The following is a 25,232-nucleotide window of genomic DNA, read 5'->3' on the forward strand; positions in this document are numbered from 1 at the left end:
TTGTTACCAATTTACCATCGATTTCTAAACTTCAGCTTTCCGCATTAACTTCAGGTTCACGAGCTGGCAGATTGCATCCCGCTGGGTTGAAACTCTGAACAATCTGGCCACAGAGTTTGTTGAAGCGGCTTTTGCAATTCTCATCTGGTTCAGCTTTTGTACCTTCTACCCATAACATGCAGCCGCTCCGCTTTTCTTGTCTGCTGTCCGTGCTGGAGCCCCGCTCTTCAAGGCGAGCATATTCTGGAAGAGAATAGGCAAATGGAGAGACCAAAACAGCATCAGCAAGGAAAATACATCAGTGGAAACTTATTAGAGAAACTGTAACATGCAGAAAGAAATTGTCCTTGGCAGAGGATCTCTCTCTTTTGCCATTTAACTATTTCTCGAGAGGTCAAAATAGGCCCTGCGCGCGTAATAGAATTCTCCAAGATGGGACACCCTTGACAAGAAGCACTTGCTCGTGATGCCCAAGTTTGTGCGTACTCATAAGTGCCGTATTATTTATTCGTTCACCTTCCATCGCTGCATGTCTTCTGAGTGACCACTTTTGTTACATGAACGGAAACAAGGTTTACTATTCTACACTTGGCTTTGTTTTAAGTTTATTAGGATGTTTTTAAAATAAGCCGGCTGAAAAAATGAAACGCATTATCATTGGTTTAAAAATGGGAAAAAAAAATTATCGCCAAATTCTCACACTGAAAAACAGCTAGGACGCATCACTATTTTCTGAGAATCACGAGAACAAGAATTTTCAGACTGCTTTCATTGCACCCTGCGAGCCATCTCCTGTTGCTTTGCAACAGCAGGTAAGTCTCCAGCCGCTGTGATGAGTACTTCCTTTCTTCCACGTTGTATCCTGCTCAAATATTAGTTTTGGTTTCATCAGCGCACCGTGGTATTAGCTCACATTGTTTCATCAGCGCACGCTTTCAATACGTTTCAGTTATTTCACCTTTTACCACACAGTTTTATCGCAGATCTCGAGGGCGTAGAGACCTAAACTTTCCGGTCTACAAAAGCTTTGCCGGAAACTTCCTTCGCAGACAAACCTACGAATAGGCTAGTGCCAGTCAGAAGCTTCACCGCAAACATAGTTTTTCTCCATTTCTAAGTATGCTCCAATGAGCCCCGTTGACTTCCTGAGCCTCTAGGAAGAGCAGTTAAACGGCGTATGACAGGAGGCGCATAAAAAGACCTTCGATGGCGTAAGGGAATGGCGCTCGTGAAGTAGGTTTGCCGAATAAAGAAGTAAAAAAAAAAACTTTCGGTCCCTTCGTGGGTTGCGCGGCACCAGGCGCCGGCTCCGAGAAAGCTGTTGTGATCGCCGAGAAAATCGCGGTTGTGGCAACGGACGAACACGTTCGACAGGCGGTACCAATCCAGCGGCTAACGACATTACTTTTCTCTCCCATGTTGATCATTTACAGTTGGTTTCTGATTAGCAGGATTGGTTCCAAAAAGATTGCTTGCCAGTGCGCAATTGAATAAATATTCATATTGAACTGCACGCGAGGGACGCGCACGAACGCTTAGTATCAATTTATTTTTAAAGGGAAAACATGGGCTGGCGTAGCGAATACTGTCTTCTGCAGTAGAAAGCGTCACAAGGCGCCAAGGTGAGCGTTGCAAGGAGCGCGGGCCCTTTGAATACGCCGTTCCGGCCTTTTCGTCTGCGTCAACTGAAGCGCTTCGAACATTTTCGGCAAACTGAGCGGAAAAAATGCCAGAAACAACTATTTTAACGAAGCTTTGCCATTAAAAGAATATTGTTTGACGTCTTCTTTTTTTCGCCCAATAACTTTATCCAGTTCAGCTTATATCGTCTGTTTTCGTGGCTCTCGTAAAGCGTCGGAGGACGACGTCGCGAAGTCCTGAGCTGTGTTTTTCTTGTTTAATTTCGTTGTCGAAGACAGATGGCGCTACTGCCGCCCTTCAGCGAAAACTGGGTGTTTTGGGTTTCGGTTCGCCGATCTCGACGCAGACGTATACGCTTTCGCATCATGCACGGCTCAACTAAGTAAGTACCGTTGTAAAACTTGCTACGATACAAAAGTTACCATAATACGCAAGCTCTGTGTGCAGTTTCACCGCAAACTAGCCAGCGGTTGAAATAAGAAAATTTTTGAGTCTTTACGGTAAAAACGCACAATACTGTGTGTATGTATATATATATATATATATATATATATATATATATTTTGAAAAATATTTATATTTTATTATATATTTAAAAACTAAATTATTAAATTAAATTATATATTTAAAAATTAAACAAAAAAACCCTGTGCTCCTTGGTTTCTGTGGCTGTTGGCTTCTCTCATATTTATAACGAGCCCCTCATTCCCCTTCCCTTGTTTGCTTAATTGCTTAGCGAGGGCCTCGGTTCTGGCAGCCTTGATGCCATAGGAAGCATAAGAGGGTTCTCACAGAGCTTCCACCCTCGCCGTTCGATGGCGTTCTACATCACACCAGCGGTAACCCAGGACGTACCACGTCCGCCGCTTACGAACATGGGTGGCGCTGATGAACACTCTCAAGGTTAGGTTATTTGTAAACATAAATACCCCCGAAAGCAGAAGGTTTGACAGCCGTCGCCGTAGCTCAGAGGTAGAGCACCGGACGCGTAATTCGGAGGTCGTGGGTTCGGATCCCACCGGCGGCAGGTGGTTGTTTTTTCTTCTGCTTTTCTAATCAATTAGCTTTAAGCGACAGTAATATTCTTACTTGATCAACACCACAAAAAAATAAATTAATTAAAAAACCCCCCTGTGCTCCTTGGTTTCTGTGGCTGTTGGCTTCTCTCATATATATATATATATATATATATATATATATATATATATATATATATATATATATATATATATATATATATAGTGAAGCATACGCTTCGTTAAAGGAAACATATTTATTCAACTCGACGTTTCGATCGGAAGACCGATCTTCTTCAGGAGTGATTTTACATTGTGAATGCATATATATATATATATATATATATATATATACCAATTTTTAAATCTTTTTTCACAGTCGAACAGAATGCAGGTATGCGAGGGATCACAGGGAATTTTAGTATCTCCGCTAGCGGTGTCTCCGTTCGCAGTTTCCTTGAGCAACTTTCATTTTTCTACCATCGACATTCGTAAAGTGGGGCGATCAGACCTACACTCAATAGTTGGTGGCTTGTGTATGTTTAAGGGCCACCCTAGATATTAAGGACCATTTTTCTATCCATGGTAGAGAAGCCACTTGAAGTCGACATTAAGAATTTCGCAGCTACAGTGTTTTCTCATGGCTACGAAGCTTTGGTGTTGACCACAGGAAAAGCTGCAGGAGCACTACAATACGGATTTGATAATTTTCGGCTGAAGGAAAAAGCGATAAAATTCACAGAACGGGGGAAACTTCTCGTTGAAGATGCCCGAGAAGCGGCGCATAGTGTTTTTAGAACTTGGTTGGTCTTTGTGTTAGAGCCACATTTACTGGAGAGAGACGCCAAGATCACAGGAAGCCCTTTTCAGCCAAAGTTCTCACTTTTCAGGGCTTACTCAGAAGGCTGTGAAAGAGTCCTTGCAGTGGTCATCTACAAGGAAGTCCTGCCATCACCTAGTAGAGAAGCGTAGTTGTGTGTGACCTCTCTGTGTCCTCGATTGTAAGCGCTGTGATTCCGTGATGACTGACAAAAACCAACTAGCCCAAGAACATACCCTGTGCCAAGTAGAGAACAGCTTCCTTGCGCAGGTTCTCAAGCTTAAGGAGACTCGCGCGTTTGGGGAGACTGCCCGTTGCGTTATACCTTTTCATGCTAATATGTTATTCCAAATTTATAAAGCAGGCGTCCAGGTAAGGAACTTCGAATTCATTCTTTATTTTAACTTGATCACTGAAAATTCGTCGAAATCTACTTTCTGTGGTAAGGAAGCCCTCAACATACCCACATTTTCGAAAAAAAAAAACAGCTGCGCAGGGCTTTTGGACTTACCGTTTAAGGAACGTTGAGGGCTTACATCTTCTAGGATCGTGCAGTTTGGGTCCGTAAACAAAAACTGATAAGATACAGAAGAGGAATCTGTGAATTCACAAATTGGATGATTTAATTTTTGTGGTTGTGCGTTGTAAATGGCGTACATTTAGTCGGGTCAACGAAAAAGCGCACGACAGTTTCAAATTGTAAAGGTACCTGGGCGCTAAATTCACGGCATCAAAACAGAAGAATAGATTCATTCAAACAAAATAGAAGAAATAAATCGCGTTCAATATATATCGCCACTCGGTAAGCGTCCTGCCAATAACGCTTGAGCTCCGTGGTCACGACGTGTTCCAATCGGCACACGCACATGTGGCGGTATACGAAGCGCACTAGATGTGAGCACGCGCAGCTATATTCTTCTCATTGCATTGTTTGTTTGCTTGTTTGTTTATTTGTTAGCTTCCGTTACTGGTCGCTGCGGTGTCTGAAGCAACTTTCTTAGTCCAGATGCGCGCAGCTCGGGTGTTCAAGACCAGCGTCCTGCGACTGTGTACAAAATGGCAACGGCTGTTTTCTGTTATGCTCCATTAAAAGTTCTTCGCGTAACATATTTTACAGTTTGAGCACTACTAAGCAACAAGCGATCAGTAGTGTGGTCATTTAGGGTTATTACGTGCATCTTATAATTACTGCGGTATAGAGAGATTTTATTAGGTATTTGCGTTGATTTTCACCACAAAGTGATGGCTTACTCAGTTGCGTTCTTTTGCAAAGTGAATCAAAGGTTCACTTTCTAAAGGGGGCACGTGAATCTAATGAGACCGAAATGCATCGATATTCATGGTGAATTGTACACCACTATTGCAATGGAGCTAAGCAACGGAAGTTTGTGACATTGAAACTAATCCGGAGCCTACAAGTCAAGCGTCACGCATAGGCGTAAGTCAGCGCTTCCGACCTGAAATATAATGCGTGAATGCATTAAGGTGAATGATCGCATTGCTTTGCGTTTGCAAATGTAATACGTTTGTTTTTTCGCAGTAAATTGTCTGAAGATATGACCAGCTCTGCTGAGGGAATGCATTTCGGCCTTCCACATTGTTTGGAATATATAGATTTATGGCGTGCAAGGAGATAAAGACTAAAAGATCTGGTGAAAGAAGTTTGTTCGGAAAATGAATTGTTAATTCCGACTTATAGTTTATAACCGCTTTTTTATGAAGACTACCTCTTACGGTGTTCTGATCCCGTTTATTTTCTCTTCTTCGAGATGATCGCGGACAAAGTCATTCCAGTTTCCCAAGTCCAATTGTTAAGAATAAATTATAGCTGAGGGTGAAAATCAGTAGGAACATCTTGCAAAATTTTAGCGCGAAAAACACGGACAGCAAGAGTAGACGACACGAGCGCTCTTTCTGTCCGTGTTTTTCGCGCTAAAATTTTGCAAGATGTATGTCAACCAATTTGCCCAATATGCAGTACTGTTGAATCAGTAGGAACTTGGAAACGAAATTTCTTAACTATAACTTATGCGTAAAGGACCCTATCTTATAGTGGACAGATAAGTTATGCTCTTGAATAACCATTACTTTAAATCGATTAGAAATTACCTTTTTTCAAGGGTGAGGAAAGGCAAAGAGGCTAACTCGATGAGTATTGTGGATAGCTACCATTCTGAAGGCAGTAGCAACAAGCTTCAGATAGGACATATGTTCTTACCTGTTCCCCCAATGATTGTCACTTTGTTGTATCCACCAGATACACATTCAAATTGGAAGGTTCGGTTAATGGAGTACCTTAAGGAAGGACAGAAAACCACAGATTAATGCTGCGCATCACTTCTCCTGCTATTATTCAATTGCATGCAGCGTGTTTGTACTCATACAAAAGGTGAATAATAAAACGGAATAAATGAAGCTGAGGAGGCACTGTAGCGCGGACGCCGCAGGCACTGTTGCCACCGAGTTGCGCAAAAATATATTAGAGCTACTTCTCCGGTAAGCATAGCGGAAAGTACTAGCTATTTTCTAAATCGTTAACGCACTCATAACGCGACACATGAAAGCACTGCGATTGCGCTATATGAAAAAAAAAGCATTGGTTTAGCTCAGCTAGGCCAGGATATACGTGGCGAAACCAGTATCGTCTACTGACATTTCGGCAGCGACAGGCCGTCGTCGCTCTGCAGCTTGGCGGCGTCTCTTCGCGAGACGTTCCTCTCGTTCTTCGGGCGTCTGGGCCGCCCGCTTGGCCTTTCTCGCCTCGTTTGCACGCTGTCGGCCGGTCTTGTATCACTTCTGGATCGGAAGACTCAATTTCACGCAGCCTGTACTGCTGCCGCGACGAGCAGGGCCGCTCTCTTTCTTCCATGGTGCGCGTCTGAGGAGAGAGCGCATCGCTTCCGGCTTATATTCCGGCTGCGCGACGCGACTCTGCGCATGCGCAGTACAGCGCAGTGGCTGCCGCACCATGGTTGCCATGGTACTGACTGTCATGGTAACGGCGCATGCGAACTATGGCCTTTGGCAGGCATCGTGAAATGGGCTTCTTCGGCTAGCCTAGTGTAGCTTTCGCTACAAAATGCCAAAGACGCCCTTGCCCAGTGCGATGAGAGTGTCCGCATAGAGCAGCAGGTATTTGAAATTAATGCCTAGCCATTTGCTCCCGCGCCTCTTCAGTGCTCCTGCTATCACTGAAATCATAAACCCTTCCCTCACCGCATGGATGAGACGTCTACCTAGCCCATTCCCTTTCACTTTCTCCGCTTTCGCTGCATTCTTTTCACCTTTACTTCTTCCTCCGTACTTTCACTTTTGTTCCAGCTCCCTTCCCAGGAGAGATTAAGAAGACTGGCAAGAATGATGTCGAGATAACGACGCCGACGAAGACTACCTCATACCGGGGGCGTAGGCCAAGGCAGCTAGAGGGCTTGAACTCCTGCTTCTGCTGCTAGCCGATTAAAATGAAATACAGGCAATTGGCAAGCGGAAAAAAACCGTAAGCATAACACAGGCATTGACACAGAGTGGGATTGAGGGGTTAAACTAGCAAATATAATGCAAGCATTCAATGCAACCGGACATGATTTAAGAAGTCAGGTTCCTGTTAAAGCGAGAATAAGTGCTCATTCAACTTTCTTTTTGGACAGCTAACGAAGGAGATTGATTTACTAAGGTCAAAATAGAAGGGTGGCGATTTAACTAGTCGGATAGAACAAAGATTGTTGTTGCCTGCCATAATTTGTTCGTATTTTACCCTTGTTGTAAGTTGTGTACATTGCATCGTATTCGTGTTCTTCCAGGAGGCATTTTCGAAAAAAAATCTCTTTCATTCAGCTTCACTTTGCGCAATCTGGTAATTGCTGTTTTCCTGTTAGTAAGTTTCCCGACTGCTAATATATTGTTCTTCTTTGAGAGCGGAAAGGAATGACTCGTGTAGGGTGCGTTCTCAATAAAGCGTAATATGCGTTTTCGCAAAAAAAGTTGCTCATTTATATTGATTTTCATCATCACTGCCTAAACGGATAAACAGTATAGAAGGCGTGAGTGCAATGGAATCGAACATAGCTGTTTCTTTTTCTCAGTTGTAGAAGTAATAGGTACCTTGGCTTATTTACAATATCAATCGATCTTGCAATGCTGGTGTTTACGTTGTCAATAGGATTTGGCCGCTTCAAATGTTCTTCAAACACAACTCAAGGAAATCATTGAAATGCAGAGCGCTGGATAACTTAATCATTATACTTTAGTGCTACGGTGTCATCGATATGCCTACCACGATGCCGAAGAATAACGCATTTGGTTTTCTTAGAGTTTAATTCTAATTTGTTCATTCTAATCCACTCATAAACATTCCTAAGCCAGATATTAGCTTCTTGTTGAACCGAGCATAAGTTTTCACTAGAGAAAAAAAAAACGTTAGTGTAAGCACCATATATGGTTATGCCTGCAATTAGAAGCATAATAACGATATAATATATATTGTTACGCCGCGCTGCGGCGCTGGCGCACTGCAGTGCAGCGGAAAGAAGAAGAAGAACACGGTGTGCGCGAGACCGTGGTGGAGCCCGCCTGACGCTGACCGTCCAGTGACGTCCCCGATCCCGACTTGTAAATAAACCCGTTCCCGTCCTCGCAACATCGTGACACTTGGTGGAGGTGGGGTTTTGACGTCCTGGACCCTATCTCCGTTCGCAGCAGCCGACGCTTGGCCGGGCTACCACCCGAATTTCCCATTATGGCTACCCGCAACGGCACAAATCCACCACCTGCCAGCACCTCTGAGCCGGATCCACAAACCAGCCGGGACAGCTCCGAACAGGTCAGGTTCTGGCCGCCTCAGCGCGAGCCCCGCATGTTTTCTGGCGCTGCGGACGAGGACGTCGAGGAGTGGCTCAAGCACTACCAGCGTGTGAGCAAATACAACCGCTGGGACAAGTCGATGCAGCTTATGAACGTTGTTTTCTTTCTTGCGGGAACGGCACTTTTATGGTTCGAGAACCATGAGGACGCACTAGCTACATGGGACAGTTTTGTCGACGAGCTCAAGGCGTGTTTCGGTGACACGATATCGAAAAAAAAAGAAAGCCGAACAAACACTTGCCCAACGAGCTCAACGACCTAACGAGACTTGTATAACGTACATTGAGGAAGTCCTAAAGCTGTGCTCCACTGTAAATCGCACCATGACTGAAGACGACAAAGTCGACCACCTCTTAAAGGGTATTGCTGAAGACGTCTATCATTTCCTGATAACGAAGGACGACCTCGCCAATTCGTCTGACGTCATTCGTCATTGCCGAACGTTTGAGGCCCTCAAGACGCGCCGCATTTCCCCCAAGTTTGGCCGTCTTTCCAATGTGCCCATCGTCGCCAGCGTGGACTTTGCGGGCAGTGACGACCTTGCTTCAATCGTCCGACGCATCGTCCAAGAAGAGCTGAGCCAGCAATTTCAACGCCCCGCCGCTGATCCCGTATACAACGCATGCTCGCTACAGCCTCCACTCCCTGAGCCACAAGTCAACTGGGCCAGACAGGCCTGCCCTGGTCCACGCACTAATACCGACCAAGGTCGCGTCTCTGCACCTCCAACGTACCAGTCCTATCCCCGCTCTGAGGAAGAGCACTATTCTGCGCCTCGGAACTCCTACCCCCCTCCGAGCGACTTCCCCGGTACTTACGCTCCACGTGCGGCCCTAGTTTGCTACCGTTGTGGTCGTCCTGGGCATACTTCCCGTTACTGTCGGCGTCGCGACCAACCACCCCGCTTCTTCACACAATCGTCGGCCCGGCCGTCCCTGGCTTTCCGTGGTCCCCAGTCCTGGAACCCTCCTCGTGACTGGCAGCCACGCCAAGACCGACTCTTCCGCCCCAATTCTCCCGTTTCCGACCGCAGCCTCACACCACCGCCTTCGCGACGTGGCCGTTCACCATCGCCTCGTCGTCGTTCTTCCCCACCACCGCCGGAAAACTAGCTCCTGCGGCCGATAGAGGTGAGGTCGCGGAACGGTCGTCATCAACAATTCCTCTGCCGGTCATCATGTTGAAGAACAAAGTGTCTGTGTGTGTTGGTGGCTTAAACACTCTTGCATTAGTGGACACCGGTGCCGCTGTGTCGGTGATGAGTTTTTCTTTCAAAGAGCGCCTTGGACGCAAAGTGATGTTTGCATGGGACCAGAATGCCAGTTTTCGTGGTGTTGGGGGTGAAACTTTGCGCCCAGTTGGCATCTGCTTCGTATCAGTCACCATTGCTGGAGAGAAGTTTCGAGCAAAATTTGTCGTATTACTCCATGCCACGCATGATGTCATATTAGGTATTGATTTTTTACGTCAATGCGGGGCCACTTTGGATTGCGGAGCAGGAGAAATTTCTCTCCAGCGCAATATGCTATCTACTTTTGTGCAGGATTCATCCGACTGCAGTGATGGTGTCTTTAGTGTCACGCAAGATGTGCGTTTGCCAGCCATGGCAGCAATGTTCGTCTCTGTTCGCTCTTCGGACAACCGCAAAGGCACCTTCCATTTGCTTGTTGAGCCAGATGTGCACAACGCCGCGAAACAGAATGTTCTGGTGCCCCGGGCCATTGTTGCCGTTGTCGACGGTTACGCACAACTATGGACAGTGAATGCTTCGTCGGAGCCTGTTTTGATCCCATCGGGGCTTAAACTCGCTCGGTTTCATGCTTACGACATTCTTACTATCCAATCTGTGTTTGAGTGCGAGCCTTCCAGTCGAGCAGAAGACTTTTCCGTCAATACCATGCGCATGATCAGCAAGTCGCTTCCGTCGTCCGAACGGCTTGCTTTACAGACTGTTCTTACCCAGTATGCGTCGGTATTTGACTTCGCTCAGCCAGCCATTCCACCTTCGCTGCCAGTTACTCGCACGCAGCATCACATCAACACCGGTACTGCTCATCCGATCAGACAGAAGCCTTATCGTGTGTCCCAGGCTGAACGGAAGCTAATCAACGAGCAAGTGCAGGATATGCTACAGAAAGGCGTCATCCGGGAGTCGTGAAGTCCATGGGCTGCTCCTGTTATACTGGTACGCAAGAAGGATAATTCCTGGCGTTTTTGCGTAGACTATCGTCGGTTAAATGCTGTGACGAAGAAGGACGTCTACCCGCTCCCGCGTATTGATGATGCCATGGACAGTCTTCAATCTGCATCGTACTTCTCGTCGGTTGACCTGCGCTCTGGATATTGGCAGATCCCCATGCAGCCGTCGGACAGGGAGAAGACAGCTTTTATCACGCCCGATGGACTGTATGAATTTAATGTCATGCCCTTTGGGTTATGCAATGCCCCCGCTACTTTCGAGAGATTTATGGACACAATATTGCGTGGGCTTAAGTGGGAGGTCTGTATGTGCTACCTCGACGACGTGATCATTTATGGAAAGACCTTCCGCGAGCATAACGAAAGACTAGGTATGGTGCTGGCTTGCTTCGCAAGAGCTGGACTGGTCTTAAACTCCAAGAAATGCCACTTTGGTGAACGGCAAACCCTTGTCCTCGGGTTTCTTGTCGACAAGGATGGTATCCGGCCAGACCCACAGAAGATCGCTGCCGTGCGGGAGTTCCCACAGCCACGCTCTTTGAAACACCTTAGAAGCTTTATGGGCCTCTGCTCATATTTCCGCCGCTTCATCCAAGGTTTCGCCGAGCTCACTCGCCCTTTGACTTCCCTCCTTCATAAAGACTCCCCGTTTGTGTGGTCGCCTGCCTGTGAGTCTCCCTTCCAGCAGCTGAAGTTTTATGCTCACTTCTGCGCCTGTTTTGCGCCACTTCGACCCGGCGGCGCCGATAGAGCTCCATACCGACGCCAGTGGTGTGGGCGTCGGCGCAGTGCTTATCCAACTTCACAACGGCGCCCAGCACGTGGTCGCATACGCAAGTCGCACTTTGACCAAATCGGAAGGCAACTACACCGTGACGGAAGTCGAGTGTCTCGCTGTCGTTTTTGCTGTGCAAAAGTTTCGACCATATCTACATGGACGTCACTTCAAGATTGTTACAGACCATCACTCGTTGTGTTGGCTTGTTGGCCTCCGCGATCCTTGCGGTCGACTCGCTCGCTGGGCCTTACGCCTCCAAGAATATGACTTTACGGTGGCGTATAAGAGCGGTCGCCACCATGCTGATGCCGACTGTTTGTCTCGTTTCCCTCTGCCAGACACGGCAAGTTGTGAAGAGGACTTCGATGACTGTTTATCTTCTGTCTCTACCGAGTTTCCTAGCCTTGCGACTTTTAAGCAAGAACAACTCAAGGATCGTAGTCTCCAGCCGTTGTTTGATCAAGCCCGTACGTCTGCTCCTGTAACGCCGTTCGTCATATCAGAGGGCGTGCTCTATAAGAAGAACTATTCCGTGGAGGGTGCACGTCTGCTTTTGGTTGTCCCTGTCAGTCTTCGTGGCATTGTCCTGCATGCCATGCATGATGATATTTCTGCTGGACATCAAGGGTTTTCTCGCACGTTACACAGGACGCGGCAACGCTTTTACTGGCCTGGCCTTTACAAGTCAACTCAGCAGTACGTTGCAGGCTGTCTGCAGTGTCAACGCTTTAAGCATCGCACTGCCTCGCCCGCCGGCTTGTTGAAACCGATCAGACCACCTTACTCCCCTTTTGAGAAGATCGGGGTCGACTTGCTTGGACCGCTTCCCAAGTCTACCACGGGCCAACGCTGGATTATAGTTTGCGTCGACTACTTGACTCGCTACGTGGAGACAGCTGCTCTTGTGTCCGCCAAAGCAACAGACGTCTCGTCCTTTTTGCTACACTCGGTGATCCTTCGCCACGGAGCTCCTCGTGTCGTAATCAGCGATCCTGGGCGCCAGTTCATTGCCGATGTCGTGGAAGAACTCCTACGGCTCTGCAATTGTGACTATCGTCATTCGACACCCTATCATCCGCAGACGAATGGCCTGACGGAGCGCATCAACCGCACCCTCACGAACATGCTGTCCATGTATGTAGCGGCCGACCATAAGAACTGGGACACTGTCCTACCGTTTGTAACATACGCTTACAACACCGGAACACACGACGTCACTGGATACTCCCCGTTCTTTCTGCTCTACGCGCGCCTACCACGCACCTTTCTGGACACGATTCTTCCTTTTTCTGACCATCGTGATCCGTCCATTGCGCAGACTCTCTGCCGTGCGGAGGAAGCGCGACGACTAGCTCGCCTCCGAACACTCAGTGCACAAGTTCGCACCAAGAGCCGTTACGACAGTGGACACATTGCGGTGACGTATGAGCCCGGTGACTACGTTTGGCTGTGGACGCCACTGCGTCGACGGGGCCTCTATCAGAAATTCCTCGCAAAGTACTGCGGCCCTTTTGTTGTTCTGGATCGCCTCAGTGACGTTAACTACACAATCGCCAAAGTCACCCCAGGCAATCGCCGCTCTCGCAAGGTCCAGGTCGTTCACGTCGCCCGTCTTAAACGCTGCAGTCACAACGCTGACTAACTCGCTCGAGGTCGAGCTTCGACTGCCCCGGGCGAAGTGTTACGCCGCGCTGCGGCGCTGGCGCACTGCAGTGCAGCGGAAAGAAGAAGAAGAACACGGTGTGCGCGAGACCGTGGTGGAGCCCGCCTGACGCTGACCGTCCAGTGACGTCCCCGATCCCGACTTGTAAATAAACCCGTTCCTGTCCTCGCAACTTCGTGACAATATATATGTAAGGGACAGAAGCGGAGCGAGACTGAACCCTTGTGTTAAACCAAATATGATTTCTCCTAGTACGGACCGCGAGCTAAGTACTTCTGTGTACTGTGGTGTGTTAGGTGAATAGCTTTTGACTAGGCTAAAAGCAATTCCCCTTATTCCATACTAATTTATCTTTAGCAAAAAAATTTCATGCTTGATACCGTCAAGCCCCTTTTAAAGTCGAGAAATATTCGTATTGTATACAGTTCATTCTCAAAGTTGCTGACTATTTTTTCTTTATTGTGTAGCAGCGCCGTTTCCGTACACTTGTGTTTTCGAAACCCGCGTTGTTTTTGGCTTGTAATATTATTTGCAGCGCAGAAATTTAGAATACGTTCATGAATCACTTCTACAAGGAATTTTAAAAAAATTTACAGGATTGAAATTGCTCTGTACTTGATAATGTCAACTTTGTCACCTCCTTCATATTTTACCGATACATTTGCATTTCTTGGTCCTCTCATTAAAACTTCTTTCTCTCTCTTTGCAATTTTTATTCATCAGCAAAAATGCCAGTACACAATATTAGATTGCAGATGTATAAGAGTGGTTTGCTAATTTACTTCGTAATTGTTTTTATAAGCTCTGCTTTTACGCCATGAACACCACAAACTGTTCCACGACTGTTTTTATAGGCTATGCTTTTATGCCATCAACACCGCAAGCTGAGTTCTTTCATTTCAGCAGTTGTCTGTTTATTCTGTGTAGTCTGTCCTGTTTAGTCTGTACTTAGTCGTTTAGTCTGTTTTGAGGAAATTTTTCGTGATAAAGCTTATCGGCTATTTCAGGCAAATGGCCGAACGCCTGTCAAAGATCAGTCTATCTTGCTTACTGATCTTGTGAAATCAGCAATCGTTTTCTTATTTATTGCTCTTTATGGTGGTCGTGCATCATGTTTTTATTGTCTGCGTATTTTTTTAAGGTGTAAAAAATACGAATATCGGCGTATGTCGCTCAGTTCGGATATCGGAGCATCAGATTCTAGACCAGCTGTTTCCGCCCGAAGCACAAATAAAGCAAGCTTTCAGATGCATTCGTCACTCTGGTCGGACCAGTAATGACATTTTCGTAGCCATAGCAGGGAATTACATTCAAACATTCCTGTGCGTAGGGCTCTGAATAAAGCATGTTAATATTAAAATCACCTGTAACAATCAGAGGTTTACCAAGTTGTAAGCAGTCATCAAACATGCGTTCTATGAAATAGAACTACTCAGACGTAATTCCAGTAGGTGGTCTGTAAATAACAACAACCAGACTGCTAGCACGTTCAATCATAAAAGATTCCTAGTGATTATGGATAGCAGTAAAATTACAAATGACATCAAAGGAGAAGTCCCACTTAAAAGAAAAAGCTACACCTCCACATTTTAGTTTACTTTTCCGAGACAGTGAGGCCTATCTGTGTCCTGGGAAGTGCACCACATCAGAATAATCCAGAAAACTATGTCTCTAAAGAGCAAAAATTTCAAATTCTTGGTCTAATGCATCTAGGAGCATGCGAACAGACTCGTGTTTACTTTTTAAATTTGGTGCATTGAAATGGAGCAAAGAAAATTGGTTGTTGTGGTCTCTTTAAAAGAATGCTTATAGTACTTGCATCTGTGGAAAAGGGCTGTCATATTCAGGGGTCAGTAAAAAAAAACTAAAACTCTTGATTGCAGTTACCTTATTTTGTCAAGGTCGGATAACCCGAGAGTTTCCTATTGATGGCTGCAGCGTCTGGAGGTGATGCTGCTCCGACGACCGACCTTGGAAATCCTCCTTTGACTCTACATGCCCGACGGAATATACTTAGCGTCGACTTGGACGGGATCCCTGCTAGCGCTCTCATCGACACGGGAGCGCACGTCTCCGTTATGAATGCCTGTCTACGCCGTCGCCTAAGGAAAGTGCTCACTCCTGCCCACTCCGCTGTTGTTCGTGTCGCCGATGACGGTACTTCCGCTGTTAGCGGTTAGTTGGAGGGGCCTGAGCGTCGGAGCTTGCGAGCTGTGGTTCATGGGGCGACGACGAGCGGCGGGGATAGAAAGAATCAGGATAGCGGCGGTAGGTCGATGACGGACGGCTTCGGCAGTGTCGGGAGATGTGACCAACTCGGGAGCAGTTAAAACAGATGGGCCTGTCGTCAGGTGTTCTCCACTCATCCGGGTTGCGGCTGCGGCGAGTGTGGTACGGATGTCGGGCACCGAGCACGGGAAACACATTACGAGCATCTGGGCAACTAATGGAGCATACAGGTCGAATCCCGAGATTGGTGAATTCTTGTCGGACAACAGCCTGTATAAGGGATAGTGCAGGGGCACTGTCCGGTACCGATAACTGGGAAATTGTGGGAGACACTGCCTCTAGTTCTCGGCGTACAAGTCGTGTCAGGCTGTCGGATGTTGGCAGGGACCACGGTTGGGATGAGTCTACGCAGGACGACGTTGCCGCCGTGTTCGGCAACCGCGTGAACTGAGGGGAAATACGGCGGCTTTTCGCTTGTTCAAACCGGCGGCATTCTTTACGATGGCGTCAACCGTTCCACAGTCCTTGTACACCACCAAGTTGAAGGCGTCGTCTGCAATTCCCTTGAGAACGTGACCGACTTTGTCACTCTCTGACATGGCGGAATCTACTTTCATGCAGAGGGCTAAAATGTCCTGAATATAAGACACATATGACTGTTGACGATTGTGCGCGGCATGCAAGCTCCTTCTTCGCAGCCAACTGACATCCGAATGGCTTACCGAACAATTCGGTAAGCTTCTGCTTGCACAGGTCCCAACTCGTGAGTTCTTCCTCGTGTGTCTCGAACCAGACCCTTGCAGTGCCCGTCAAGTAGAAAATGACGCTGGCCAACTTCATCGTGGGGTCCCACCTGTTGTGTGTGCTCACACGCTCGTACAGCGAGAGCCAGTCTTCGACGTCCACGCCATCGGTACCGCAGAATGTGCCCGGGTCTCGAGGGTGGGCTAGGAAGACAGTTGGCGTGGCAGGCGCGTCGGTAGCTATCTCGACGGATCGGCTCGTCGGCTCGTCGGCTCGTCGGGTCAGCGGCATGGCGGCTCGAACCCGCACCTCCACCAAGAGATGTTACGTAAATGTAGGCACACAAGGAGTAGTCACTGAGGGATGCTGACAGCAGCTCACAGAAGCTCAGTCGAACCACTGCCGGCCAACGGCGCACAGATCACACACTTCGTCCTCTTCGCGCTCATTGTACGAGCAGAGCACTGTCTTCTTCGTTGTCCACTGACACTATTTTTGTGCCACGAAAACTGGTGACTTTTTTCCTCACCTCATGACTTCATGTGCCATAAAAACTTTGTTTTTCACTGTGAGATTTTTATTCAGATAATTTTTTTTCCTTAGTTCTTTCAGTTCAGCCTTTTTCACGAGCCATGCATCTCTTGTATGGAATGTAAGCGAACCAGGACGCGTGTTCGCCAAATGCAGCCGGTACAGCCAGCGATGACAGCGCCGCCCACCGGCAGGTAGCAGCCACATTAAGGCTGGTTATAAATATTCATTCAGAACGACGGCTTGACATCGCCGCTATGGCGCAGTGGATTAGAGCCACGTGTTGCGTATGGAAGGTCGGCCGTTCGACTCCGCTCTCTGTACTGTAATTTTATTGTTTTTTAATTTCATTTTTTACCAATTTTTTCCCTTTTAGGTCACAAATCGTGATGCTTAGTGGCATATAACGCCATTTAAGAGGATTTATTATCCCTTTTAGGTAAGCCGTTGTGACAATCTTCAGTCACCGTGATCAATTCACCGTGGTTTCAAGCCATGTGGCTGTACAGGCTGCAGTTGGCGAATACGCAACCAGGACGGGTGGAAACTTTGCATTTTTATCGGTATTAGCTTTCTCGGTTTCTATGTCTTTCGTTTGGGAAAGAAGACGAAGAGCGCTGCGAACGGCAGCTTATCTTGATCGAGCTCCTGTTTTTTTCAAAATAATTTGTGCTTCTGTGGCCTTCAGGGCAACCTCGCCGTCCCAGGCGATGGCAAATCAGGGCGATGCTGAAACAGCTGATAGGCACCTTACGGCTGATAATTGCTGGAGTGGGCGCGCCAATTACTAAGGCTGCTGTCCAAATTTTAGACGCTATTGAACCGGTGCTTGCTACCCTTTAATAGCAGTCAAAAATTATGGCTCTACCGTCGTCAGCACCCTCACTACAGGAGAGAATCTCTCGATCGGCAGTATTGCAGTGGAATGCTCGAGGTCTGCGAGGCCGCCTAGCAGATTTCAGGCAGAGGATTTTCAAGTACCGATTTCCAGTGCTTGTAATATGTGAGCCTAATATCACATCTCCTTTTCGACTGTCTGGTTATGAAAGTTTCCTCTCTGAAGCGGCTGGGAATTTGAACAAGGTACTACTATGGGTCCGTCGTGACCTCACTTACATTCGGCATCAAATTCCTGGGGGCAGTAGCAACGAGTATGTTGCAATCACTGTGACTCTGAATGGGCGCACAATCTCTATTATAGGTGGCTACATACCACCAAGGGGTCTATTTGATGCCCTACGACTACAATCGCTACTCGACAGCGTTTCGGAGCCCCATATAATAGTAGGAGATTTCAATGCGCATCACCACGGCTGGGGAAGCGCCATTACGAACGTTCGAGGACGGGATATCGCCACGTTCATGGACAATGCAGGTCTTGTTTTGCTCAATGATGGCGCGCCGACATTTCTACGAGGGACTACCTACAGCAGCTGCCTGGACCTTGCATTTGTATCCAGGCGCCTCTCATCGTTCGCAACGTGGTGTGCTGATATTGAAACTTATGGAAGTGACCACATACCAACGTATGTGCAGCTACGGTGGTTTCACCGTCTTCCAAATGGCAAAATACGTTGCACCGACTGCAGTGCTTTCCGCATTGCTCTAGAAGAAACCTGTGGTAACCTCGCTGATCCAACAGATGTGGAACAGCGTATTATTTCGGCCATGCAAGATACAACGCGCAACATCTCAGCGCCCAATTCCACAGCTCCAGTGGATGTGATCTACGCGTAGCTTCGGGCGATTCGTCGGCGCGCAGAAAGAAAATACCGGAGGACAATGGATGTCTCGGATCTCCGGGCCTCTCGACGTGCCCAGAAGCAAATACAGCGCTATTTGGAGAACCCAGGCAAACAACGGTGGCGGTCATTTTACAGCAGATTGGATCCCCGCAAACCACTCTCCAAAATCTGGCACGTCGTTCGAGCACTGCCGACATTTCCCCAGCAGAAACACCCTTTCCGTGCATTGGCACTTTATGAAAGACGGCAAGAACTAGAGGTGGCAGAGGATTTCTGTTCGAGAATTGCCGGAAGCGCTTCTTCACCTCGGCAGCATCGATGTGCTCCCCCCACGATGGACGATCGACTGGACATCCCCTTCACAATTCAAGAACTGAAAGCGGCTCTTTCTGCTTGTACGCATCCTTCGTCCCCAGGACCTGATGGAATAACATACAATGCGCTTCGTCATCTAGGCCCACAGGTAATGGAAGCCCTCTTAACATTGTTCAACCACTCTTGGGCCTCTGCCACTGTTCCACAGCAGTGGAAAAGAAGCCGCATTGTGGCCTTGCTCAAACCAGGGAAATCGCCACTCGACTTAGCATCCTACAGACCAGTAGCTCTGGCAAGTTGTATTGGCAAGACGATGGAGCGTATGGTGCTAACCCCTCTAGAATGGTTCCTTGAAAAACGTGAACTGTACCCTTCCACAATGACGGGTTTCCGCAAAGGCCGGTCTGCCATCGACAGTGTAATTGATCTCGTGTCAACGGTAGAACATGAAAAACGCCGTCACAGGTTGACTGCTGCTCTTTTCCTCGACATCAAGGGCGCATTCGATAATGTTCAGCATGATGCAGTACTAAATGCACTCGATGAATGTGGCATAGGCGGACGTCTACACAATTGGATTGCAAGCTATTTGACAAACCGGACAGTCTACATGGAGACTCTTGAAGGAGACACAGCAGATCATCATGTTGCTTGTGGTGTTCCTCAGGGAGGAGTGCTTAGTCCGACGTTGTTCAATCTCGTGCTCATTGGCCTTTTCAAACAACTGCCGAAGACTGTTTCGATACCTGCCTACGCAGACGATATTTGCATATGGACATCAAGTGTCACGCGTCCCCAAGTGCAAGCAAGATTGCAGCGTTCGGTTTCCGTTACGTCTGCGTACTTGCGCCGTCAGGGGCTTGAACTTTCGCCAACTAAAAGCGTAGCATTGGCTTTCACACGCAAGTTAATGGCGTGGTATCCGGTCACAATCGACGGGCAAATTGTTCCATACGTAACACATCACAAATTCTTAGGTGTTGCGATAGACCGTGACCTGTCCTGGACGAAGCACATTTCTGTGCTCAAGAAAAAGCTCGACAGCTTTGCAAGCATTGTGCGGTGTATGGCAGGAAAATGTTGGGGTCCCTCTGAGCGATCTTTACTACATGTGTACCAGGCGCTGGTAGTCGGTCTTCTCAGATACAGTGCACCCGTTCTCTCCGGAGTCAGACTATCAGGCCTGCATGTGCTTGAAAGCGCGCAGGCTCGTGCTTTAAGAGTATGCTTGGGTTTGCCATGTAAAACTTCTACACGGGGCACATTTTATGAGGCCCGAGCCTGCCCAGCACGAATTTATTTTCAACAGGAGCCACTTCGTGTGCATTTGCGGCATCTGACCAGGCATCGTCATCACCCCCTGACCAACATTAGTGCGGCGCGTCCAGATGCAGCCTTTTCCAGAGCCCTTAGGATGCAGCGCAATGCGGTGCCTTCGAACTACGCGCCACACCAGATTGCGGAGGTGCCACTTTGGGCAGTACCAAACCCATCTATACGGACAACAATCCCAGGGATAACAAAGAAGACGCACATTCCAACAGTCGGACTGAAACAGCTGGCGCTGTCATACATTACATCTATGTATACTAACACCCAGCATGTTTTCGTGGACGGATCCGTGACGACCATTTCTTCAGCTGCAGCGGTGATAGTGCCAGGAAATGCCTCATGTCACCGTTTCAGGCTTATGCACAAAACGTCCTCTACGGCAACCGAATTGGCAGCCATACGAGAAGCCGTCCTTTATATTGGTCACCAGCCAGTGCAGCAATGGACTATATTCTGCGACTCGAGATCGGCATTGCAGGTCGTACAAACTTATCTAAAACCAAGGGCATGCGAGCAGCTGGTTCAACAAATTGTGGTTTTGTTAGCCGAAGCTTTCCACCGCGGCCATATCAAAGTTTCAATGGATACCGAGCCATTGCGGCATAGCGGCAAACGAGCGTGCTGACGCCGAGGCTCGGATGGCACATAGTGATGGTGCTTTCATTGAGATAGCCTTTTCTAGATCAGACATTGGAGCCTTGTTGGCGTATTTAATGCAAGCGGCAATGCAGTCGCACAGGCATGATTCGAGTCATCAACAGGACCGCGTCTATAAGCTTGACGCTGGCTCACGATTACATTTGCCATCTATGGTAGTGCGACGTCATGGGACTTTACTCCACCGGCTACGGCTTGGTGTTGTCTACACCAAACACTATCTTCACAAGATCGGCATCGAAAGTAACCCAAATTGCGCACAGTGCCACACTCCAGAGACTATTGGACACCTTCTTTCCGAGTGCCCGAACTATACTGCTGAAAGAACAACATTGGAGGCGACCGTGAAACGACTGGACTCTCGCCCTCTCTCTGAGGAAACTCTTCTGGGCGCCAGGACGAGACGTTCTGATTGGTGCCGTGTGACAAAGGCACTGCTCAACTTTTTGTGTGAAACAGGCCTGGATACTCGTCTGTGACCGCCTGTGCACAACCTACATGGTTAATGACATGTGTCGGTGTTTGTATTGCTGACACCAGTTTTATGAGTTTTATGTGCGTCTACTCACCGCGATGCGAGTGCCAGCCAGTGTGGTGTGTGTGGTGTGTGTGTGTGTATAGACATCACCTGAGAAACTCATTGTACAGGACGAGCGGATCGAGAAGATACCGCTCGTCCTGTCCTCTTCTCGATCTTCAGTCCTGTCAAGTTTGCGGTTATCCCTCCTCCCCAACATGTCTGACCAAACTCATTGTATTATGCCATCATCAGCCTTCATTCGCACTTTCCTTTTCCTGCTCTTCCCTTTCCCCTGTGTGGAGTAGCAGGCCAGGGACATGTTACCACCGGCCGACCTCTCCACCTTTCCCTCATTAAAATTCCTTTCTCTCTCTCTACGTCTTTCGTTTGAGCTCGTGATTTCAACGGAAGGCGGTGGGCGGATTCAGTATCTTGTCAAGAGACATGCGGAAGCTGCAGATCGTCTGCAAGGCAGTTAAGCTTTTCTGGTAGGTTTTCATTTTATTGTAGGGGCAGTCCATGCACTTCTAGATTGTGCCGCCTGCCATACTTATCAAAGGTCGTTAACTTGCTGCCGGAGCTCTTCAACTTCATGATCATTTACTTTGACTTCCAGCTTTTCCACGCGTTACCGTAGACCTGCAATATCTGCAGTTTGTTGCTTCATCTGAGAGATGACTTCATACTTTGGAGATATTTCTTGCATGGACCGTTCAACGTATGCCACTGTTTCTTTTATTCCTTCCAGAGCATCTGCCTTAAGTTTCATTTATAGAAGGATAGAAAGTTTGTGGTGAATCTGTGATATTACATCCGAAAAGTTATGTTAACCTATGTCGTCAGCGGTTGTAGTATTCTGACCACTTCGAGCCTTGGCTGTTTCGCAAGTGGCACATTTCCAGGATTTTAAGGCAGCCTCCGATTTTTTTCGGGGCTCACCTAGCGTTACGTCCGGGCAGGTGCCACCATGATAACTTATTTGCCATTGAGAAGAAGTTTAGTATATTTTGACGTCGCTAGACGAGTTACCGCAGACGAGGCAGTCAGACATGATTCTAAAGAACAGTGTCGCTCATTAGCACTGGTAGTCACACAGCTCATAAGTACAAGTAAAAAGGAAGCAACCTGTAACATATGAAGGGCTGGCTTAGATCATAGAGTTTTCTTGGAACAGGAAGCTGTACATAAGAATACAAGTAGTAACAAAGTCAAATGAAATGCGAACATTAGTCGTAACGCGAACGTGTGGAAACAAAAATATCAGTTTATGGGAAAGAGAAAAAGGCGTGATTGATAAACTACGCAATGAAGGAGTCTTCGCGCCATGAAAGTAAAATTAATTGCAGTAAGATTCAGTTTTACGTAACACAAATATCCTTCTTTTGCAATTCGCATTTCAATTATCATCTCTTTGCATACGAAGTTCCAGGGGCCGTATTAGGCAGGGTTTTATTTCCTCTCCTTTTCATTTGACCATCTTCCATTGGTAACAGCTTCCGATATGTAACGTAGATCGGGGGGGGGGGGGGGAAGGGTCACATAAGCGGTCACTACAGACTCACGCTCTCGACACAACTTTCTTGCACACCTGCCTAGGAGGCACTGGCGCACTGGGCGTACCATCGGCGTAACCTTGTGGGATTGTGTGGCAAGTTACCGGCGGAGCATGTTCTCTACGACACGGCCAAACTGGATGCGGCAACACACGGCGGCCAGCGACGGCGGGTTGTTTGCCTCCTGAGATCCGGGCTTATTCCCAGTTTATGCCACAACAAAGTGACATAAAAAAACAAATGAAATTTTAGAAAATATGCCCCAAAAACCGCTCGGTGGTGATACAATTACATATGAGGCACTAAATACATTACAAACATCGTAATTTCCTCACCCGGGAACAAGATTGCCTGGAGGTTTTTTTTATTTATTTACACTTTCTTCACTTCGTAAACGAGACAGTTTCCTTATCATTAGTATCAAACGTCTAGTCGTTTTTCAGATACACAGCTTCATAATAAGACCATTAGCATTATTGGCAAAACCCCTCTGCTGAACATAACAAGCAGCTTTCTTAAATATCGTACCGTTATAATATGCGCTCTTTGTTGCACTTCTGCTGGGAGGACGACGCTAGCTACAAAACACGAGCGGAAAAAAAAAGAGCAGGTACACTGGTTGATAGCCGAAGCTTTCCACCGCGGCCATATCATAAAGTTTCAATGGATACCGAGCCATTGCGGCATAGCGGGAAACGAGCGTGCTGACGCCGAGGCTCGGCTCGCACATAGTGATGGTGCTTTCATTGAGATAGCCTTATCTAGATCAGACATTGGAGCCTTGTTGGCGCATTTAATGCAAGCCGCAATGCAGTCGCACTGGAACGATTCGAGTCATCAACAGGACCGCATCTCTAAGCTTGACGCTGGCTCACGATTACATTTGCCATCTATGGTGGTGCGACGTCATGGGACTTTACTCCACCGGTTACGGCTTGGCGTCGCCTACACCACACTATCTTCACAAGATCGGCATCGAAAGTAACCCAAATTGCGTACAGTGCCACACTCGAAAGACTATTGGACACCTTTTTTGTGAGTGCCCGAACTATACTGCTGAAAGAAGAACATTGGAGGCAACCGTGAAACAACTGGACTCTCGCCCTCTCTCTGAGGAAACTCTTCTTGGCGCCAGGGCAAGACGTTCTGATTGGTGGCGTGTGATAAAGGCCGTGCTCAACTTTTTGAGTGAAACAGGCCTTGATACTCGTCTGTGTGTGTGTGTGCGTGTGCGTGTGCGTGTGCGTGCGTGTGCGTGTGCGTGTGCGTGCGTGTGTGTGTGTGTGTGTGTGTGTGTGTGTGTGTGTGTCTGTGTGTGTGTGTGTGTGTGTGTGTGTGTGTGTGAGAAACTCATTGTATTATGCCATCATCAACCGTCATTCGCACTTTCCTTTTCCTCCCCTTTCCTTTCCCCTGTGTGGAGTAGCAGGCCAGAGCTATGTCACCAGCGGCCGACCTCTCCACCTTTTCCCCATTAAAATTCCTCTCTCAACGGTTGAGGTCAAGGTAATACGCGCATACTGGTTTTACGAGGTGTGGATCGTCTGCGCCAGTGAAAAGCGGCCCGTCAGTCTCATGACGTAATGTAAGTAAACGCTAAACGAAAATTTCCAGTAGTCTGTGTGGTTTCCTATCGACGACCGAGGAGAAGACTTAGAACTCGCAAAATTTTCATGTTTATAGAATTGTAGGGCACCGTTTCCGGACATCGTGTATCCTTGGAGAAACAATAAAGCTGGATCGTTTTTCCGCTACCATCTCCTTACCTTAGATGGTGAAGTACGGTCGAATGTGTCAGCAAAGTTGTACAAAGAGTCCAGGATATATTAAATGCTTGCCTGAGACATAATCTAAGAAGTTTCTGACTTGAACTTCACAAGATTTCCACGCAAGAAGCCTGCTCGATCTGTGGCGACACCGCCACTACCGTCTGATAGAAATATGATGCGCGCTTGCGAAGCGTGTTTTTCAGCAGCTATGTTTTCACCATAATGAAGAAAGAGAAAGAGCCGAAAATTATATTTTATGTCTTGCCGTGATACTGCATATTCATGCAGCCTAAATGACTGTCAATAACACCTATCTCAGCTACAAAAGCTTTCGCGGTCGCACTGTGGCTTTCCGGGAGTGACTTCGAGCATGATGTGATGCGTCACCGAGATGAATAATTGCGCCCATGAGATATGTAGGAGAGAAAAACGTTTACATTGATGGACAAAAAAGGGCCACAAGTTGGGCTTCTGCCGCACGAGGCGGACTTAAGGTTGCTTGACAGGGGAACTTATCACTCATCCGTCAAGGCAACTGTTTGGTCTAAGACCCTTTTCCCAAGCTTTTCACCCTAGAAGAGCCGATCACCAGGCCAGGGGAAATCTTGTACCCATTAAAGAAACCGGTGGGTACCCGGCGGCACTGGGGATCGAACCTAGCACCTCCCGAATGCGAGGCGGATGCTCTACCACAAGGATACGCGCAAAGCTGGCGTATCCTTAATGAATTCAAAACGAAAGGCTGGGATGTTTTTTTTTTTATGAAACGCTGTTATCCCTCTAGAATAATATTTTGGCACTAATACTTCGCAGAAATATTCTCCGCTGCAGTCGCAGAAATTCTCTAGGTACTATTAAAT

Source organism: Amblyomma mixtum, chromosome 6 (assembly GCF_055824585.1).
Source record: "Amblyomma mixtum isolate Tamu chromosome 6, ASM5582458v1, whole genome shotgun sequence".
Lineage (NCBI taxonomy): Eukaryota > Metazoa > Arthropoda > Arachnida > Ixodida > Ixodidae > Amblyomma > Amblyomma mixtum.